Here is an 18,078-nt window from a genome sequence, read left to right as displayed (position 1 = left end):
CAAACAGCATTTGCCCGATTTGAGGAGTGCCACTCTCCCACTCAGCAGTTACGATGATGGAAAATTAGTTTCTGTGGACTGCACCATTAATGCACCACAATCCTGAAAGATAAGGCAATTGATACTTTTTCTGTCACATTTTGAGAGGTCACAAGTGCAAAATTATCATGAGTGTTGTTCCTTATTAGGGTACTTAGAGAGAGGCATATATCCCACACTTTCCCTCTGGGATCTAGTTGTTGCAATCTGGAAATAATTAATACTCCGTGGCATACAGATACAATGTGCCAATCAGCCTCCCTTGCCAGGGGCCTTCTCTCTCATGTCTCCATGCTGTCTTCCATGTATGTGTTATCTCTGGCTCTTCTCTTTTATAAGGCCTGCAGTCATATTGAATTAAGTCTACAAACAGATGAAGACAGTCACATTTTGAAGTTTCAGAAAGGGTGTGGACTTTTAGAGATAACTACCTGTTCAAGTCAGTACGCTCATACGACTAATCACCATGTCAAACCTCCTGGATACAGCATTAGTCCGTTTGGCACCTGCTCTGAGGGTTTATACACCAAAATAAGTTTAGGGGTTTATTCTTTCTTTCCTGGATCTCCAGTCTGAAATGTGATTGACCTGAAGGCTTTTACAGAAATAACTTTAAGTGAATATATAAGGCTAATATAAAGAGAAAAACAGACTCGGATGACAGAAGAGCAAAAGGATGGGGAGAGACAGCAAAAGAAAGATCTGGCATTCTCCAAACTGAACGGAAACTGTAAATCTCTTTTGTTTATCTGTGAGATTCATTTGGATTTGGTTTGAAATGGGATCAGATACACCAGATTGCAGACGTCACACCAATATATTGATTTAATTTCCACAGCTGATATACTCAGAAGTGAGATTGCCAGGGTATAAGGTAATTCTTTTTTGATTCTATATGGATCCAGAATGTGGGAGAAACAGAGATACTGGACAACATGAACAAACATTCAACTATAAGGTACATAATCCCCAGTATATATATAATTTTGAATCTCACAGAGAGAGTAAATGAAAGGAAAATATTTTTAAATTGAATATGCCCATTATTTTTAATACAACCTTTTGAGAAGTACAGGTAGCGTGGTGTTCATCATTGGAGATAAATGGAATATCCCATGATAGTGAGAACAGTTTTGAGGGATGCACACGTTAAACCTTGGAAACAGAGGACTGATGCAGCCCCATGATAGAGCTGCTGATCTGGAAAATACTGAAATGTCATGGAATTTAATTCTCCTCCTTTTTTTTTTTTTTTTTTGGTCAAATAAATATCATCATTCTTGATCTCAAAATTGTCACAAGGATTAGGGATGCATATGGGAAGGAGAGAAAGTCTAGTGGTTAAGAGCACACTTCTAAAGAATTCAAAGTCCATTCACAGCACCCATATGGAGGTTCACAATTATCTGTTACTCCAGTTCCAGGGGATCCATGCCCTCCTCTTGCCTCTGTGGGTTCTGCATGCGTGGGGTGCACAGACTTAAATGCAGGATCCTATACATAAAAAGATATTTTTTTTTTTAAATAAAATGACAAAGATGCACAAGAATCCAACTTTCATAGCCAGGGTAACAACTAGGTTGCTGAGGCAAGCTTTAACTTGCAGAAATAATTTATTTCAACCTGTCAAAATATATTTGTTTGTTTTGCTTTAGTTTCTTTCCTTTCTTTTTTTTTTTTTTTTTTTTTTTTGGTTTTTTGAGACAGGGTTTCTCTGTGCAGCTTTGCGCCTTTTCCTGGAACTCACTTGGTAGCCCAGGCTGGCCTCCAACTCACAGAGATCCACCTGGCTCTGCCTCCCAAGTGCAGGGATTAAAGGCACCACCACCGCCGGGCTAGTTTTTTAAACATATACATTTTGCTAAGTGTTTTTCTCTGGCTTTATTGTGATATGACTGACAACTTTAAATGAGTACATCCAAGGTAAAATACACAATGCATGCATTTTTGAATAATGACCACAAACAAGCTAATTAGTATATATATATTAACTTTGCATGTGCACTGAAAAATATTAAGTATACAGAACACATTTCAAACGTAAATTCCCATTGTGTTGTATACAAGCTATCATATATTAAGTCTCAGATGTGGCACACCTCTTAGCCGAGAGTTTGTATGTTTTGATCAATATCTCTCTATTACTCCTACCTTCTGACAACTTCAAAAATAAAAATAGAATTATCATGTACTCTAATGATGGCCCTTGTGAGTAGAGAGGAAATAAAATCACTATATTGGTGTGTAGTGTCTACACACCTATCTTCGCTGCCTCACCATTAGTAGTGAATAAAATACAATGCCTAAGTAAGTGGACATCATCAGATTCGTAAGAAGGAAAATGAATTGTGGGATATGATTCAATCATCACAGGAGAAAATCTTTCTCTTTCTTCCATCTATGACACCTTGAATGAACCTGTGGCAGGTATCCTATTAAGGAGCTTAACAGGTTCTAGAATGTTTAAAAACACCCTAATATAATTTCTAAGTGGAATATGCAAAGAAATAAACTTACGGAAACCATTACACTAAAATTGGGTAATATTATCTGAATTTCCAACTTTTCCGGAAAAAAGGGAAATCGGATTTCCAGTTCTGGGCATTGAAGACCGCAATAGCCTGAGGCTGAGGATAACTGCTCACTGCATTCTGGGTGGATCCGAGGTTATCCTGGTCCCCTTTCTTTCTGCTCAGCACTATCCTCTCTTCTTTTGGTGAAAGAATAGAAAAGAATTATTGAGCCAAGCAAACCAAAACACAAGTGAATACAAAAGGAAATTAAAATCATCTAGCGGTAGAATTGAAATGTTCTTGAAGCACTTTTCAAACCACAAGTATCTACAGACATTTGTTGATGTTTTCAGCCCATTAACTTACAGAAACTTGAGAAACCCCCAGTTGAGATAACAGCTTAATACAACCACGGATGTGTACAGGAGAAGCAAGGGTGAAGCAGTGTCAGAATGGGGGAGAGGACAGAGACTGAAGCAGTGTTCCATGCTTCTGCTGTGTTTGCAGTGTTCATCATCACAGAGAAAGCTGAGTCCATGCAACTTAGGTCACCCGATGAAGCTTGCATATCTAAGTGTTTAGACAATGTCTCCTCTTTAGCCACAATGCAAAACTGGAGATTTCAGGACTCAGAATTAAACCGTATTTAGGAGAATCAAAACCCAATCTCAAATTAAAGGCCCAAAGCAATAACATAAATATTGAATTTGGAGAATAATGTCTTGAAAATTTCAAAATATTGGTACAATTTTTGATGCATGGCATTTGAGCTCTGAAACAAAAATTCCTCCACTAGGCTAGTACTTAAGATCAAATGATCAAAAGACAAGAACAAACAGGCAATAAAACAACCACATCCATCAGAAAGTGTAACACTGTCCAAGAGCTGTAATTAATAAAGTTAGTTATAAACAACACACTAGGCAGTTTTAGATAAACCCTGAGACAGTCTTAGAATTTCTCAGAGAGAAAGTCACAACGTATGTTTCCAGGAGCTGAATGAGTGCCCCTTGGCCTGAGGAAGAACGGATCTGGGAAATGCAGGTATTACTCTGTTTCTTTATAGATGCCAGGGGTTTGTTCCTCCTTTAAAAATGAAGGAAATTTGAAAATAAGACAATGAAGGCAAGAACCAATCGGTCTTTGTTCTTTACAGTAGCAATTTGTACTTTAGTTGTTTTTCTTGTTTCCTTGTGTGATACTAGAGAGAACTCAAGCCCTGAGAAGGACAGCACAAATACAGGACCAAATAAACAAGCCGTTACTTTTCAGTTCCCTGTCGTGCTCAGTCCTTGTCCGTGCAAAGAGGAAATACTTTTGTGGTATTTAATTTAATTTAGTAAGAATGAAACAATCTGTATGTACTAGATCCTGCCTGTGGTTGTTGTTGTTGTTGTTGTAGTTTTGAGAACATTTAATTTTCTCTGTGTATCTAAAAAAAAACACTGTAAAGATGATCCCATCAATAGCAGCACAGAGCCTAACCAATGGAGATGCTTCATTTAAGATTGTGCAGACAGGAAACTCACATGTGTGCTTGCTAGGCATAGAGCTCTGCATTTCATATCAAATCCAAACTTGCTCACAGAAACCATGACTTTAACTTTTCAACAAGAAGCAGTTCTATTTCCCTTGATTTTTATTTTTTATCCAGACTGCAATTTGTTTCTTTCTTTAAAAACAAATCTTTTTATATCCTTTCTTCCCTTCTCTTTCCTCCTCTAGACCTTCTTATACACCTCTCCTTTGAGTAGGAAGAGGAATATTCTCCCTCCAGGGAAAAGCACACCAATTGGTTGTACAACACCAAATGGTCAGCTCTGCAAACATATACATGTAAGTAACATTAGACAGACTGAAAAGATTGTTTTTAAAGTATTCTTTTTATTAAAGGCAAACCGGATAATATTGACATAAGGCCTAATGGCCTATTTGAAAGCCACACATTTGAGTGAAATTTCCCTTTCTAGTATTTTAAAATTAAGGCCCCCTTTAAAGATCAGTACATATTTGTAGTATGGTTCAAGCAAATCTTTTAGTAATGTTTTAAAAGGAAAATGAAGCCTTATTGTTAGTTCATTCCATGAAGAATTCACCAAAGAATCAACTTAGAGAGAAATAAAGACTTAATAATGTGCCTGTGTTTCATGCCAGAAAATGGGTCACTTATGCATGCATACATAATCACTCATTCAGCATTTATAGAGAAATCCTGCTGTTCGTAAATTAAATTATATGGTTCCCTCAACTGCCTATAGTTTATTGAAATGGCAAAGCACACACTGGGTAAGCTACACAATGTTGTGAATTGATAGAAAAATATTAAAGAAGACAGTAATAGAGTATATGATTACAGGTGCCAATGGTATGTTTACAGAAGTCATGAAGGAGAGAAGCACAAACCAAAGTAGGCCATAGAAGACAGTGAACTGTTAGTGTGAAATGATTTTCGTTCCTGTGTGAAGTGTACTGGTTAGTCTCTCAACGTGACACAGGATCTAGAGTCATCGGAGAGGAGGGAACCTCAACTGAGAAAGTGCCTTAATAAAATCTGTCTGGAAGGAATTTTCTTAATTACTGATTGATGAGGGAGGGCCCAGCTCATTGTAGATAGTTCTATTCCTAGGATGGTTGTCTTGGGTTCTATAAGAAAGCAGGCTGAGCAAGCCAGTAAGCAGCACCCCCCCACCCCACCCCCACACACACTCCATGTCCTCTACATCAACTCTTGCCTCCAGGTTCCTGTCCTGTTTGAGTTCCTGTCCTGACTTCCTTTGATGATGATCACAGAGGTGTAAGACAAATAAACCCTTCACTTCCCAACTTTTGTCATGGTGTTTCATCACAGCAATAGAAACCATAACTAAGACATAAAGTAAGGGGCAGCATGTGAGAAAGCATGTGTGTGAATTTTTAGAAGGATGGTGAGATTAATACACCTCAAAGGCCATAAGAAAAGAAGCATGCGAAACAAAATTGGACAGCATTTGGGGGACAGTTCCTTTATTCAAGGCTGAGAAAGCTGTGTAGGTTTAGACAAAATGGCATAATGCAAATGCCTTCACGTGAGAGGAAATCCTGAAGTCTTAAAGTAAGAGCAACTGCACTTTGAATGTAGTTTGCTGAAATATGTTTGATTTCCTATTTCTTCTGTATAGGAAGAAGATAATATTATCCAAGTTTATCACAAGACTTAAACCTAATAAAGTGGCTGAGCCATAGAAACCATGATAACACAAGGAAACACCGTGCCACTCTGTTTCAGTCTATCCATAGTTGAATGCTATAAATTGGGGGAGTAGTAGACTAACCACTTGATAATGACAGTGTTTTATGACGATAAATCTAATGTTAATTCACAGGGAGTGTTGGGGGAAAGCAAGCTAATAACAATCCCATGACAGGACAGGGAGTTCGCATCCCAACACAAATATGTATGCAAGATATAGCTGGGTTGGAGAGACATAGACTTCTGATTACTGGACAAGCCCATGACTACCAAAGAGCTTAAGGATTCCTGGGAATGTCACATAAGATGATAGAATTTGAAAAAATAAGAAGTAAAAATGGAGCGAAACTTTAATACTTCAAAATCACGTTGAGTCCCAGGTAGCTGTCAGAATTGCTTACTGAAATCTTGACTTTGTGGCATTTCTTTGAGCTTAGAACACAGGCCTTGCTTTAGATGTAAGTGTTTAAAGCACTACATTTCAGGATGTATTGTTCTGAACATATGGGGTAAGGGGATGGATCTAGACACAGGGTATAGTAAGAGACTGCTTGGAAATACATTTTATGATATGGAGAACATTATTAAGAGGTTTGCATTTACCAAGAAAATTTTACAAACTCATGCAAAATGAAGAATTATGAATTAGAAAGTAAACTCAACAAATGTCTTCAGGGTAAATCATTGGATAAGATGAATCTACTCACTCACCATTTCTGTCAGGAGTGATTCAGAGAAAAACAGCGAGAAAGAAAACTATAGAAAGAAGTTCATATTCTGCCTGTGAAAATCAAACCAGCAGAGGTGAGCACCAGGACTTCAGTATACCTAGGAATGGAAAAACAAAGAAACAAGACCTAATTGGGAAGGCCTCATCAAAGAAGCAGGAGAGAGATGTGGGGCAATAAAACCCTCACCCTTGACTCTCCTTCAAATGACACTGAAAAGGAGTGTTCCATTGTTCAGATTGTTTGAAAGGATGCTTAGGCTGTATTCCAGAACATAAGGGGTAATATAGAAACACTTCTCCCTGTATAACGTCCTCCCAGAGATCAATAATCAATCATAAATGTGAGTCCCTTAGGCAGATCATTTATTCTAAGTGCTTTTCACCCTTCTCATCACAACAGTGTGAAGCATACTTTATCCAAATCTTTGAATCTGACAGTCTCATCCACTTCAGACTCGATTAGAAGTTGAACGTCGTTGAGAATGGAATAATTTATAATCGCAAAACTTAGCACTTTAGAGACAATGATGGGATGGATCAATTTTTGTTGTTTTTAGGGAAGGAGCCTAAATACTCAAAGCTCTATTATCCCCTCTCTTGCATTAATCAAATGTTAACTACCCCCTCCCGAAAATAACGGAAACAGCAAAGCTGCTGTTATTGCTGCTGCTGAAGCTGGGGAAGGAAAAGAACTTGTATGTTTCTTGATTTTAAATCGACCCCAACTTCAAATGTGCCTCAGGAACACCAGGAGGACATTGTCTCAGCAAAAAAGTCAGGCTCTGGTTCCTGTGCCTAACCCACTTTCATTTCTACAGAGAGCAGAGTGTAAAAGGATGTTTTCAGTCTGGCTGGGAATAGGCAGAGAAGACAAGACATCAGGTCCAACTGCCTCTTCCACAGTCCTTTCATTTTTGCAGTCTCAGTTGGCAGGTTTGTAAAGAGATTAGGGTGGTAGTGTGCATGCGTGTGTGCATGACTGTGTGGTGTGTGTGTGTGTGTGTGTGTGTGTGTGTGTGTGTGAGTGTGAGAGAGAGAGAGAGAGAGAGAGAGAGAGAGAGAGAGAGAGAGAGAGAACAATTGTACAGATAGAGTGCTTTTGTTCAGTATGCACAGGTCAGACTCCCAGCACCTAAAACCTGTAGGTTGCATGTCTTCCCTGTGTGCTCCTCTATCATATCCACCACAGCCATGTCTTCATTAGAGGAACACTGAAATCCCTGACATGAATAATCAGTACATTGCAGATTCATGGCAAGGATGCCTTTGCCAAGGCATCATCATTGGATATTACATTTACACTGAGCAACCCTGTACATTTGGATGATTTAAAACAACCAATTGAGGGAAGTCAAATACAGTGAGTGTATAGTCCCACATCAGTCAATGCAAAATTGGAAATCATCATCCAATTAGATTTGAGCCACTCTTGCATAAGGGGTGGTACATCTCTCATGAACACTAGTACCATTAAATGAACACTGATCATGTTGAATTTTATAGAGTAAATATTTAAAATCCTCAACTTTACCACAAAACAATAGCAAAAATTGATTACCAATATACACGCTTTAAACTTTCCATAATTCTAGATCAATGGCATATCCATTTTGCAAATAAGAAAACTGAAGCAGAGAGTCTGTGTTGCTTGTTCAAGATACCAATCAGTGAGTGATGGACCCAGGGTTTCATCGCGGGAAAGAGTTTAAAATCCATATTGTTGACTCTCAAGTAACCCTACTGCTATTTTATGTGGTAATAAGGAAATGATTTCTTTGTGTAGGTATCAATTAGATGGAATGAGATTATTTTATGTAGAGAGTTGTATCTTCATTTGCGAAGAGAGCTACACCAGAGATTTTAAGTTGGAGTGACAATAATGCTAATATTTAGCTAGCTGTCTCTGCCAACTGTCAGTGATTTAATTTATTCCAATGGAGATTTTATTCATCATCAATTAGAACTGTTTACAATGCACTTATACTGCAATATATATGTGTGTTTCATATGTAAGTGTTGCCCAAGAACCAACACACTGAATCCTCCAATTTTAACATTGCATTCAATGCTAAATACCAAAAAAAAAGGAGATTGTGCAGTGTGAGATAAAATACCCTGCTCCCAAATTCACCTTCTTTAATAATGCAAAACTCAAATTCTCACTCTAACTTTTGAAAGAATATATTGAACAAGACATATTAAACAGATGTCTGTTCTCCCTCCCCTGCTCTTCAAGAAAGAAAACTTCTGTGAAGAAACAGCCATTGTTTTTCTATCACAGATTATATGCTCAAAGGGGCACCTCCCTTAACTGCCTGGAGGAAGTGAGCTGTTGGTTTCAAATCACTTCTTTGCCCAGAGAAGTAGGGGTGTGACTCAGCTTCCCACAGCAAGGTACTCCCCCAGAGAAAGCCTTAGATGTACGTGGGAAAGGCTGGGGTTTCGTTTTTGGTATCACCATTGTTTCCTTTTGACAAAGCACATGTCAGAGAACCTCAGTCTGAAAATGACACGGGTTACGTGTCCTCCTTCCTGTGCTTCTCAAAGATCCTTCTGTCTGTGCGCTTTCAAGTGTGGTCTGGATTGGCATCTTTCTACAACTGAATGCACTCATCAGGGTGGAAGAGCCATTCCACTGCATGACTGAAAGATCTCTGTAACCATCTCCTGTAGAGGTGTGAGCAAACCTGGCTTGAAACCCAGCAGACACACATGGGCATGAAGACCACAATTTTCAACTAATCTTGAGTAGTCAAAGTGATCTGGTAAAATGTAAAAGAAAACTACGAAGGCAAAGATGAGTATTAGCTGGGCACTCAGTGCGGGTGTCCCATGATGGTAGGTATTTTATATACAGGTATTTGTTGTTGTTGTTCTTGTTAGCTGTATTTTCATTTGATTCTCCAGTTAAACATTAAATAGTCCTTTATTCTCCAACTTTTTTTTAATTAAGAAAAAAAATTTTATTCATTTTACCTACCGAAGATCTCCCTCTTCCCTCCTCCTGCCCCCCTCCAGCCTCCCCCTTCCAACCTACCTCCCATTGCCTCCTACAGGAAGGTAAGGCCTCCCATGGGGAGGTACATTTAGTAGAGGCAGATCCAAGCACCTCTCCTGACCCAAGGCTATGCAAGGTGTCCCATCATAGGTAGTGGGTTCCAAAAGGCCTGCTCATGCACCAGGGATGGATTCTGATCCCACTGCCAGGGGGCCCCCAAGCAGATCATGCTACACAACTGTCTCACTATGCAGAGGCCCTAGTCCAGTCCCTTGCAGGCTCCACAGTGGTTGATCTTATTGATAAAGCATCTGAAGTGTGGAGCAATGAAAACAGCATTCCTACGCATGCCACATAAGAGAAGGAACTTCTAGACTTATGATTTCCATGATACTCTGGGACTTTACACAGTATTAAGTGGTAAAAGCTGAAAAGGGATGAAAAAATGAAGATAACTCCAAAACCTTTAGAAAACTGGAATTAGAAATAAAACCTTAGTCTCCAAAGTTAGTTCCAATGCTTTCATGCCAGCACTAGTTTGATATAAATAAAAAACAAATGTAATTGAGAAAGTGTGCCATTGATCCTCGCTATATCAATTTCTGAGGCATTTGAAAGATTTCACATATTTAGAGTCAAGCGCCAATCATTTTATTTTGAATATAAGATACATACTTGAAAGTTAAGTTGACCAAACTTGGAATTAGGTTTTATATTGTTTCCAGACTCAATGGGAATTAAGCCATACTTTATAACTCTGTGTGTATGTGTATGTGTGTGTGTGTGTGTGTGTGTGTGTGTGTGTGTGTGTTTCTTCACATGAATCACAGATTCTTATTAGATAAGAAGTGACAGATTACTGTTATCCATGAAAGTACTTGTCTCTATAACATTTTATCATTATCATTTATTGAAATTCATGAGATTTAAGGTTTCCTAATTGTTATAGGATTTATTCGATTTATTCATTCATTTATTAAAGAGGGTCCTACTCTATAGCCCTGGCTTGCCAGAATATATATATAGCTGTTGAATATTTGAGAGCACTGGGCTTGTACAAGACATGAAAGATATAACGGAGAACATAGTTTGGTGGCATACATATTAATCAAATCATCATTAATAACTGCAACATTGCCATTGTGATGATAGGTAAGGTAGAGAGAGCATGTCTGAGAAATTGTAAGAGGGGAATGAATTTCTGGAAACAAGTTGCGTTTTCTGACTCTATAGGATGAGTCAATCAGGTCTAGATGGGGTAGAAAGATGGCTCTGCCCTTTGAATACCTGGGTGCTCGTCTGCTGAAGATGAGAGCCAAGAGCACACTAGGTAAGGTAAGCATGGTGGCATAGGTTAGGGCTTGTGATGATGGGTGGGAGGTGACAGAATTTCAATGCTGAGGTAGGTCAGAGACTCAGAAAGAAATGACAATGTCCTATCTGTATTGGAAAGATTACTAATAAATGGAATGGAACAAGAAGGAGAGGGAACTAGGTTGGATACCATGAATGGGGCTGTTATGGGCATTTGTGCCAACTAGAGCATCAGTACTCGGACTAGGAGGAGTGAAAGGGCAGAAATAGCAGAGCAGATTGGAGAGTGTGTTTATAACATGGACAGACATTGGTGACAAATTCAACGTGGAAGGACAGGGATGAAAGACTTCTTTGGAAGAGCTCCGAGTTCTCACTCTGTGACTCATCCATTCAAAACCATCCTAATGGAGGAGAATGAAAGAAGACACCATGGACAGTTTCCTACATGCTAAATTTGAGATACCTTAGCAACACTGGGTGACTCTTCTTTGTGGTTTTCCGGAGGGAGAGACAAACTGCAATTGCCCTCTGTTGAGCCAAGGAATAAGTTTGTGAATTATAAGCAATTTCAAGAAGGGTGAGTGTAGCAGGAATCTTAAAAGTTCTTATTAATGAAAACATACCTGGAGCCAGATATTGGGGTGAATGCTGGGAGATCAGAGAATTAGAACAAGACACAGCTATCTCACCTTGCCAATTCCTCAGCTGATCCTGTTTCCTCAGACTGAAAGCTTCTGTGTCCTCATCCCAATGGCTCTCAGCTGAACTGCTGCTCAAAAGCCTGAATGCTTAACCAGCCAAATACTTCTAGTTTCTGGTCTTCAAGCCTTATATATCTTTCTGTTTGTGCCATCACTACCTGGGATAAAAGGCTCACTTCCTGGGATTAAAGGTATGTGTCAATGTGGCCTTGAACTCACAGAAATCCAGAGGGATTTCTGTCTCTGAAATACTAGGATTAAACCGTGAGTGCCACCATTTTCTAGCCTCTGTATCTAGTAGCTGGCTGTTCTCTGGCCCCAGATAAATTTACTTGGTTGCACAATATTTTGGGGAACACAATACCACCACAGGTGAGGATAAAGGCTCCTACCCCTAAAGTTTGCTACTCACATAGATATCTCCAGCTTTGATAGGGTTTTGCATACGTGTTATTTGACCATTCTCTTCACTGACTAAAGTCTTAGACAGCATCTGGATTTGAGAAGTAGAAAAATTCAGATATCCTCTGGTTTGAGTCCTGAGTATAGTCTATTAAAACAATAACTCTCCAGGAATAGGTCCCTTATTTTATATAAAAAATGATCTTGAAATTAATTAGTTATAACCTTGTTGAAAACCTTGAAAAATGCTACTCATGCATTCCAGGGCCATTAGTGGCATTACCGCACCCAGCATTTTCATCACGCCCACACGGGTACTTCACTAACATTCCTGAAGCATTGATGATTAAAACATTTAGCTCAAAAAGTTTCAGCTTATCAGCTAGAACTTAAGTGAACAAAAGAATTTATAAGAAAAAATGTATAATTTCTTCTCATCGCTAATTATTTAATGTCCCTGGAACATGGTTTATTGTCTTTTTTTTAAACCTTTTTTAATACACTCAGAATCTAATGACAAACTGGAATTACAGGTATTTCCAATTATGAATGGAATGAGCCACAAAATTATCCACAGAATAATAATTTCAAAAATGCAGTGAGGACACACTGTAATATGGTCACCATGCTAATTATCTAGATTCTCTTAGAGGCCACAACTAATAATGAGACAGCCACTGTCATATATGCTTATTTAATGTGGGACCATGGAAGTATGTCCAAGGTCATACTGGCAGACCTTGAACTCAGTCTCAAGACTTATCCCTGACTCCACATGCCTACCCCATGACTCTAAGGTGCCTAGACTTAGGGAAGTTACTATTAGTTAAATGTGCCAATTTGAGAAATTTTCCAGTGTTCCCTCTAACATTACATAACCCCATGGCTTCCATAAAGGACATGGAAACAAATGTTGAATGCACATATTTTCTGTTATCTTTCTGGCTGATTAGAGGTTTCATAGTTCTTACCAGCTTGTATGGAATGTGGGTAGATAAAATTAGGAGTGTGGTTTGAAATAACTTTAGATTCTTCCTACTCATTGACTATGCAGAGTCCAAACCCTTAATGCGCATAATGGAGCCATTACTTCACTCCACTTTATAATTTCTCTTGAAACACACACAAATAAAATATTAGCTCATTCAAAATGGCTTGGGATGAAAATAGTAACTGATATTGAAACCTCACAACTGAGCCAGAACATTATCTATGCAAGAGGCTGTGTGTCCCTTTATTATTCTTTATTTTGATTATATCAGTTGGTGGGAATCAGCCGGTCTTCAGTACCTGTGAAATAGTGCTCATCCTTACATGTGTTATCTCTTCCATCTTTGAGTAGAAATGTGATTGGAAAGGTTACTGGTGCTAATAGAATCTAAAGTAGTTTAAATGTTGCCAAGAACTTAGCACTGTCCATTGAACTGTCTTGTAAACCACCCTAGGCTTGGAGATGGTTGTGGATGCCAATTTGTGGATAAGATTATAAAACTTTGGGCAATGACTCAAATTGCCTCCCCTGCCCCACTGCCCCTGCCAAGCATTCCTCTTTGAAGTTTTCTTCAGACTCTCCAAATGGTCTTCTGTGAATGGTTAATATTAACTGAAAACTTGATGCCTAGGAAGCAGACCTTAAGTCTTGGTTATGTAATCGATGTGGGAGGATACATCCTGACTGTGGGTGGAGCCACTTCCTGAGCCGAGGATGTTACTGTATAAAAAGGGGAAGGCAAGCTGGGCACTAGCATGCATGCCCTAGTTCATTGCTCTCTTCTCTTGATGGATATGATGGATGCATATGACTAGCCGCTTCAAGTTCTTGTCATAAAGATGAATGGTAACCTGAAACTGTGAGCCAAATCAATTCATTCTCCTTTAAGTTGATTTTGTTGGGGTATTTTATTACAGCAGTAGAAAAGAAACCATGTGGGTCTTTCTCTGGAATCCCAATGTTATTGGAAGTTAAAGGGAAGGGCTGTATTATAAAACCACAGTTTGATTGTTTCAGAATCGGAAAGCTCTGGGTTCTCTTTCTCCTGCCACCATTTATCAATCAATGTCTATGGGATAGTCAGTTACTTCATTTGTTAATTGAAGAGAATGGCAATATTTTCTTATTGGTTGATGTGAGGTAGCTGTTTCAAATGATGAAGATCCTTCATTGTTTGATAGAAAGATGATGACATGATTTTAGGTCAAATATGCTTTAGCAATGCTGGCCACTTAACGAGGAGTTCGAGTGTGCGTGCGTGTATGCATGCATGCTGGAGTAGGAGACCCAACAGCAGTCTACAAGCAAATTTCTTACATTACAGGTGTTAAAAAGGAGAGGTTTCTGAGCTATGGAGAGAGAGCTCACTTTAGCTGATTAGTGAAGGCACTAAAAGAGTTATAAATCCAAACTGCAGGAACTTCCTCCTACTGCTCTACTCTGTCTTGGGCCTGCTGCATACCAGCACCTGAGCAGCTGAAGGAAGATTAGGTGGATATAAGGTGTGGCTGAGCCCATCCATAGAGCAGTGTCAGTGTTCAGTCTTCTCTGATAAAGAACTTGAGCATAGTGACTGGAAAATCCTAAACACTCAATTATTTCGATTTCTAATATTTGACTTATTCTGCTTCTAATTTCATGAGTTAATTCAGGCACTGAAAATAGGCCACAAACGCTGTCAGTCTGGTTTAATTGCTTCCTTTAATCTAGACTGAGCAGTTTCGCTTTACTGGACAATTTAGTAGAATTTACCATTTTCAAGGTTCCCTTCCCTCAAGGATAATTGATCTCCCCCGTCATCCGCTGACTTGTGAAGACACTTAGCATTAGTAAAGCAAGTTTCACAAAAAAAAATGAAGAAAAGAAATCTCTCCTTAGGACACTCTTGAATTCAAGAAGGGTTGAGGATTGTCACCCAGGTATGTCTCCTAACCAGAGGGAATTCTTAGTGCTCTCCTCAAAGTCCAGACAGCCCCAGGACTCCGTGACTCCAGGCACAAAGAAAGGGAAAGGAAACAAGGCTAGTCTGGAGCCCAGCGCTGTCTCTTGTTCCAAGTTGGATACTTTCCAACTACATTAAAGTTCTTCACACTACACTTGTTCAGCTGGGCTGGCAAACTCTGCCTTGGATGACGCATCAAGCAAAAGACATGCTTGATAGAGAAGAGACAAATATCAACAATAAGAAAGGAAGGAAGGCAGAAAGCAGGCCTGGAGACATCACCTTAGCAGCTGTTTCATTGACATGATGGCTCTAAGGGAAAATGTTCAAGAGCTCATGGAAGCTTTGGTTTGTGTGGCAATCTATCAAATTTCAGAAGAGGAATTTTTACACTAACATTACTTTTACTGAGTGTTGTATAATAGGCAAACACAGCCACATTCACATAAAAGTAAACTCACAGATGTGTTTCCATGATGTACAAGTTTTGATGGCAAGGCATTTTCTTAGCTTACTAAAGGCTCCACTTCACTGGGTTGGCTTCTGTCACATCCGTCCCACCTACCCACCTCTAATCTTTACCTCCCTCATATATACATTCATTGAAAATACTTGTTTCTATCCACCTCAGTGGAAACTGGAACAATTATTTCAGTTTCATTAGTTAGCAGAGGTAAATGCAATAAGCATGACTTTTAAAAATGTAATTCAAGCTAGCTACCTTGGCGCACACCTATAATTATAGCACTTGAGGAGTAGAGGTAAAGGTTTAAGGCACACATACACACATGCACATAATACAGACACACACATGCACACACAAGCACATATACATATATATACACACATGCACACTGCTTTATTTTGGAGGGAGCTGAAACACTAGCGATCATCAAATATAAACTTGATAGCTTGATTTCGTCTAGAAAGAAGGAAAGGTATTGAACAGTCATTTATTTGCGGCAATGAAGACATTTGCTGAGGAGTGAACCAGGGCAGGGATGGTGTGCCCATTGCTTGACTAGGATTTCAAAACACATTTTGCAATGTACCTTGAACTTTCCTGTCTCATTAAGGCAGCATTTTCTTTCCTAAAGGTCATGAAGTAAATGAACTCTCAGTAAAGATGCTCCAATGAAATCATAACTGGAAGCAAGTCCTGCCCTAGGCAATGTAATAACCAAGGTCAAGTTAGATTAGCTGGCTGTGTTCCTACCTTTGGCAGAATAGCTTCTCCCTCTAAACTCCCCCTCCTGCTCCCAATCAAAAGGTTAACAGAGAGATAAAATGTTAGCCAGCTTAGGAATTTCGCCTTTCAGAGGAGACTTCTCAAATTTATAAAATGAAACAATTTTCAGGTAGGAACCACTAAACCACGAGATCCTGTAATTCAGGCATCAATAACTTAAATTTTGAAATATAAATTAATATTTAAATCTCAGCTTTGAACATGCAGGCTTGATGACCATAGCAAATGATGTCAATTCATTTGAGCCTAGATTCATACATGATTAAAAAAAAAATAAAAGGATAAGGTCACAGTATCAAATGCTTTCTGTGGAGGATTAAGTGAGAACAGGAATCCAGAAATCTGGAAGGCTTATATTTGCAGACATGGTATCTGATTAGACTCTCTTAAAAATTAACATGAAGAGCTTAAGTTCTACTCACTAAGGGGCCATTTTCAGTATGCTTCTCATAGATTGCTATAATTTGGAGAACCTTGAAGATTATCCTGGAAGCCATCAAAGAAAACACTGTTAAAGGAGTAAGCCAGTTTGCCTTGACTGAAGAGATGAGCTACTGAGTCATGTCTAGCCAGGGCTTCCTCCATCAGTTGTAGCCCCCTCACTTCTCTGAGAGTTTCTGGGTCCAAAGAACCAATAATACATTCCAAAGAATTTATGTCATTAAAATGTGCCCTTTGCATAAGAAATACTAACTTTTAAATTCTTTATTCTGTCCAAAAAATGTAATCATTCTTTGAAAACAAAATAAAACATGGTTTTTGGTTTTTGTAGGAACATTTCAATGTGGTTCCATCCCACAGGCACGCGTGCATGCGCGTGCGCGCGTGCAAACACACACATACACACACACACACACACACACACACACACACACACACGTGCAATCAATAAGTATCCCAGTTAAAAGTTATAACTTATAACTTGCTGCTTGCATCTGGGAAAGAAAGGATAGTGTGCAATCTCTTTTCAGGTACATTTTGAAATTCAAGCAGAATGTTGAGTGTTCAAGTTGTTGAGTGAATCCAACCTTTTTGCGTGTATGCTTTGTCAGACAAGGTGAGGCTATCCTTGAACTCCCAATTCTTATGCCTCAGTTTACCATATGCTGGGATATAGGCCCGAGCCATCAAGCTTGCTTTATCTAAATTTAAATAATAGATTGTCCTACTTTTCCTAGAAAGACAGGCATAAAAATTTTAGCCAGAGACAAAACAAAACCCCAAGAACATATATAGTATATAACAAGATGAAAAAAAAATGTTTACAATTTTTATTGACAAAATTCAAAGTACAAGAACAAAGGTAGAGCTGTATACCATTAATCACAGCACTTGGAAGGCACAGGTAGGTGAATCTTCGTGAGTTCAGGGCTAGCCTGTTCTACAAACAGAGTCCCAGGACACCCAGAGAAACCCTGTTTTGAAAAACATTAAAAAAAAAAAAAACACCGGAAAACAATACAGTAGAATACTTTTATAATGAAATTTTGGACTGAGAAACATTGAATTATTTTAAAGAGGAAAACTTTATGGTAACTGGGTTCATGTTGCTACTGCTTATATATCCATACTGATTTCTATGAACATTATCAACTCACAGGCTCTACCCAACTACCATAGGAAAGAATGAAGCTTAGTTTATTAATGGAAATGAATGTTGCACAGAAAATTAACAACTGATACTAAAAATAAAAGGTGAAAGAAAACGAAAATGTGAGCATAGAACAAAGAAGACACTGATGGAACAATGAAGGATGTAACCTTTATAATTTTATTTTTGAGATTATCTTATAATTACATTTTCCCCTTCCCTTCCTCCCTCTAAACGCTACTGTAAACCCTTCATTGCTCTCTAAACTCTATCATATATCCCTCATTGCTCTCTTTCAAATTCATGGCCTCTTTTTCTCATTAATTATTACACGCATGTATTTATATGTATATACATATATATTCCTAAATATAAC

This window comes from Onychomys torridus, chromosome 12 (genome assembly GCF_903995425.1).
Source record: "Onychomys torridus chromosome 12, mOncTor1.1, whole genome shotgun sequence".
NCBI lineage: Eukaryota > Metazoa > Chordata > Mammalia > Rodentia > Cricetidae > Onychomys > Onychomys torridus.
Note: the sequence above shows the minus strand (reverse complement) of the source record.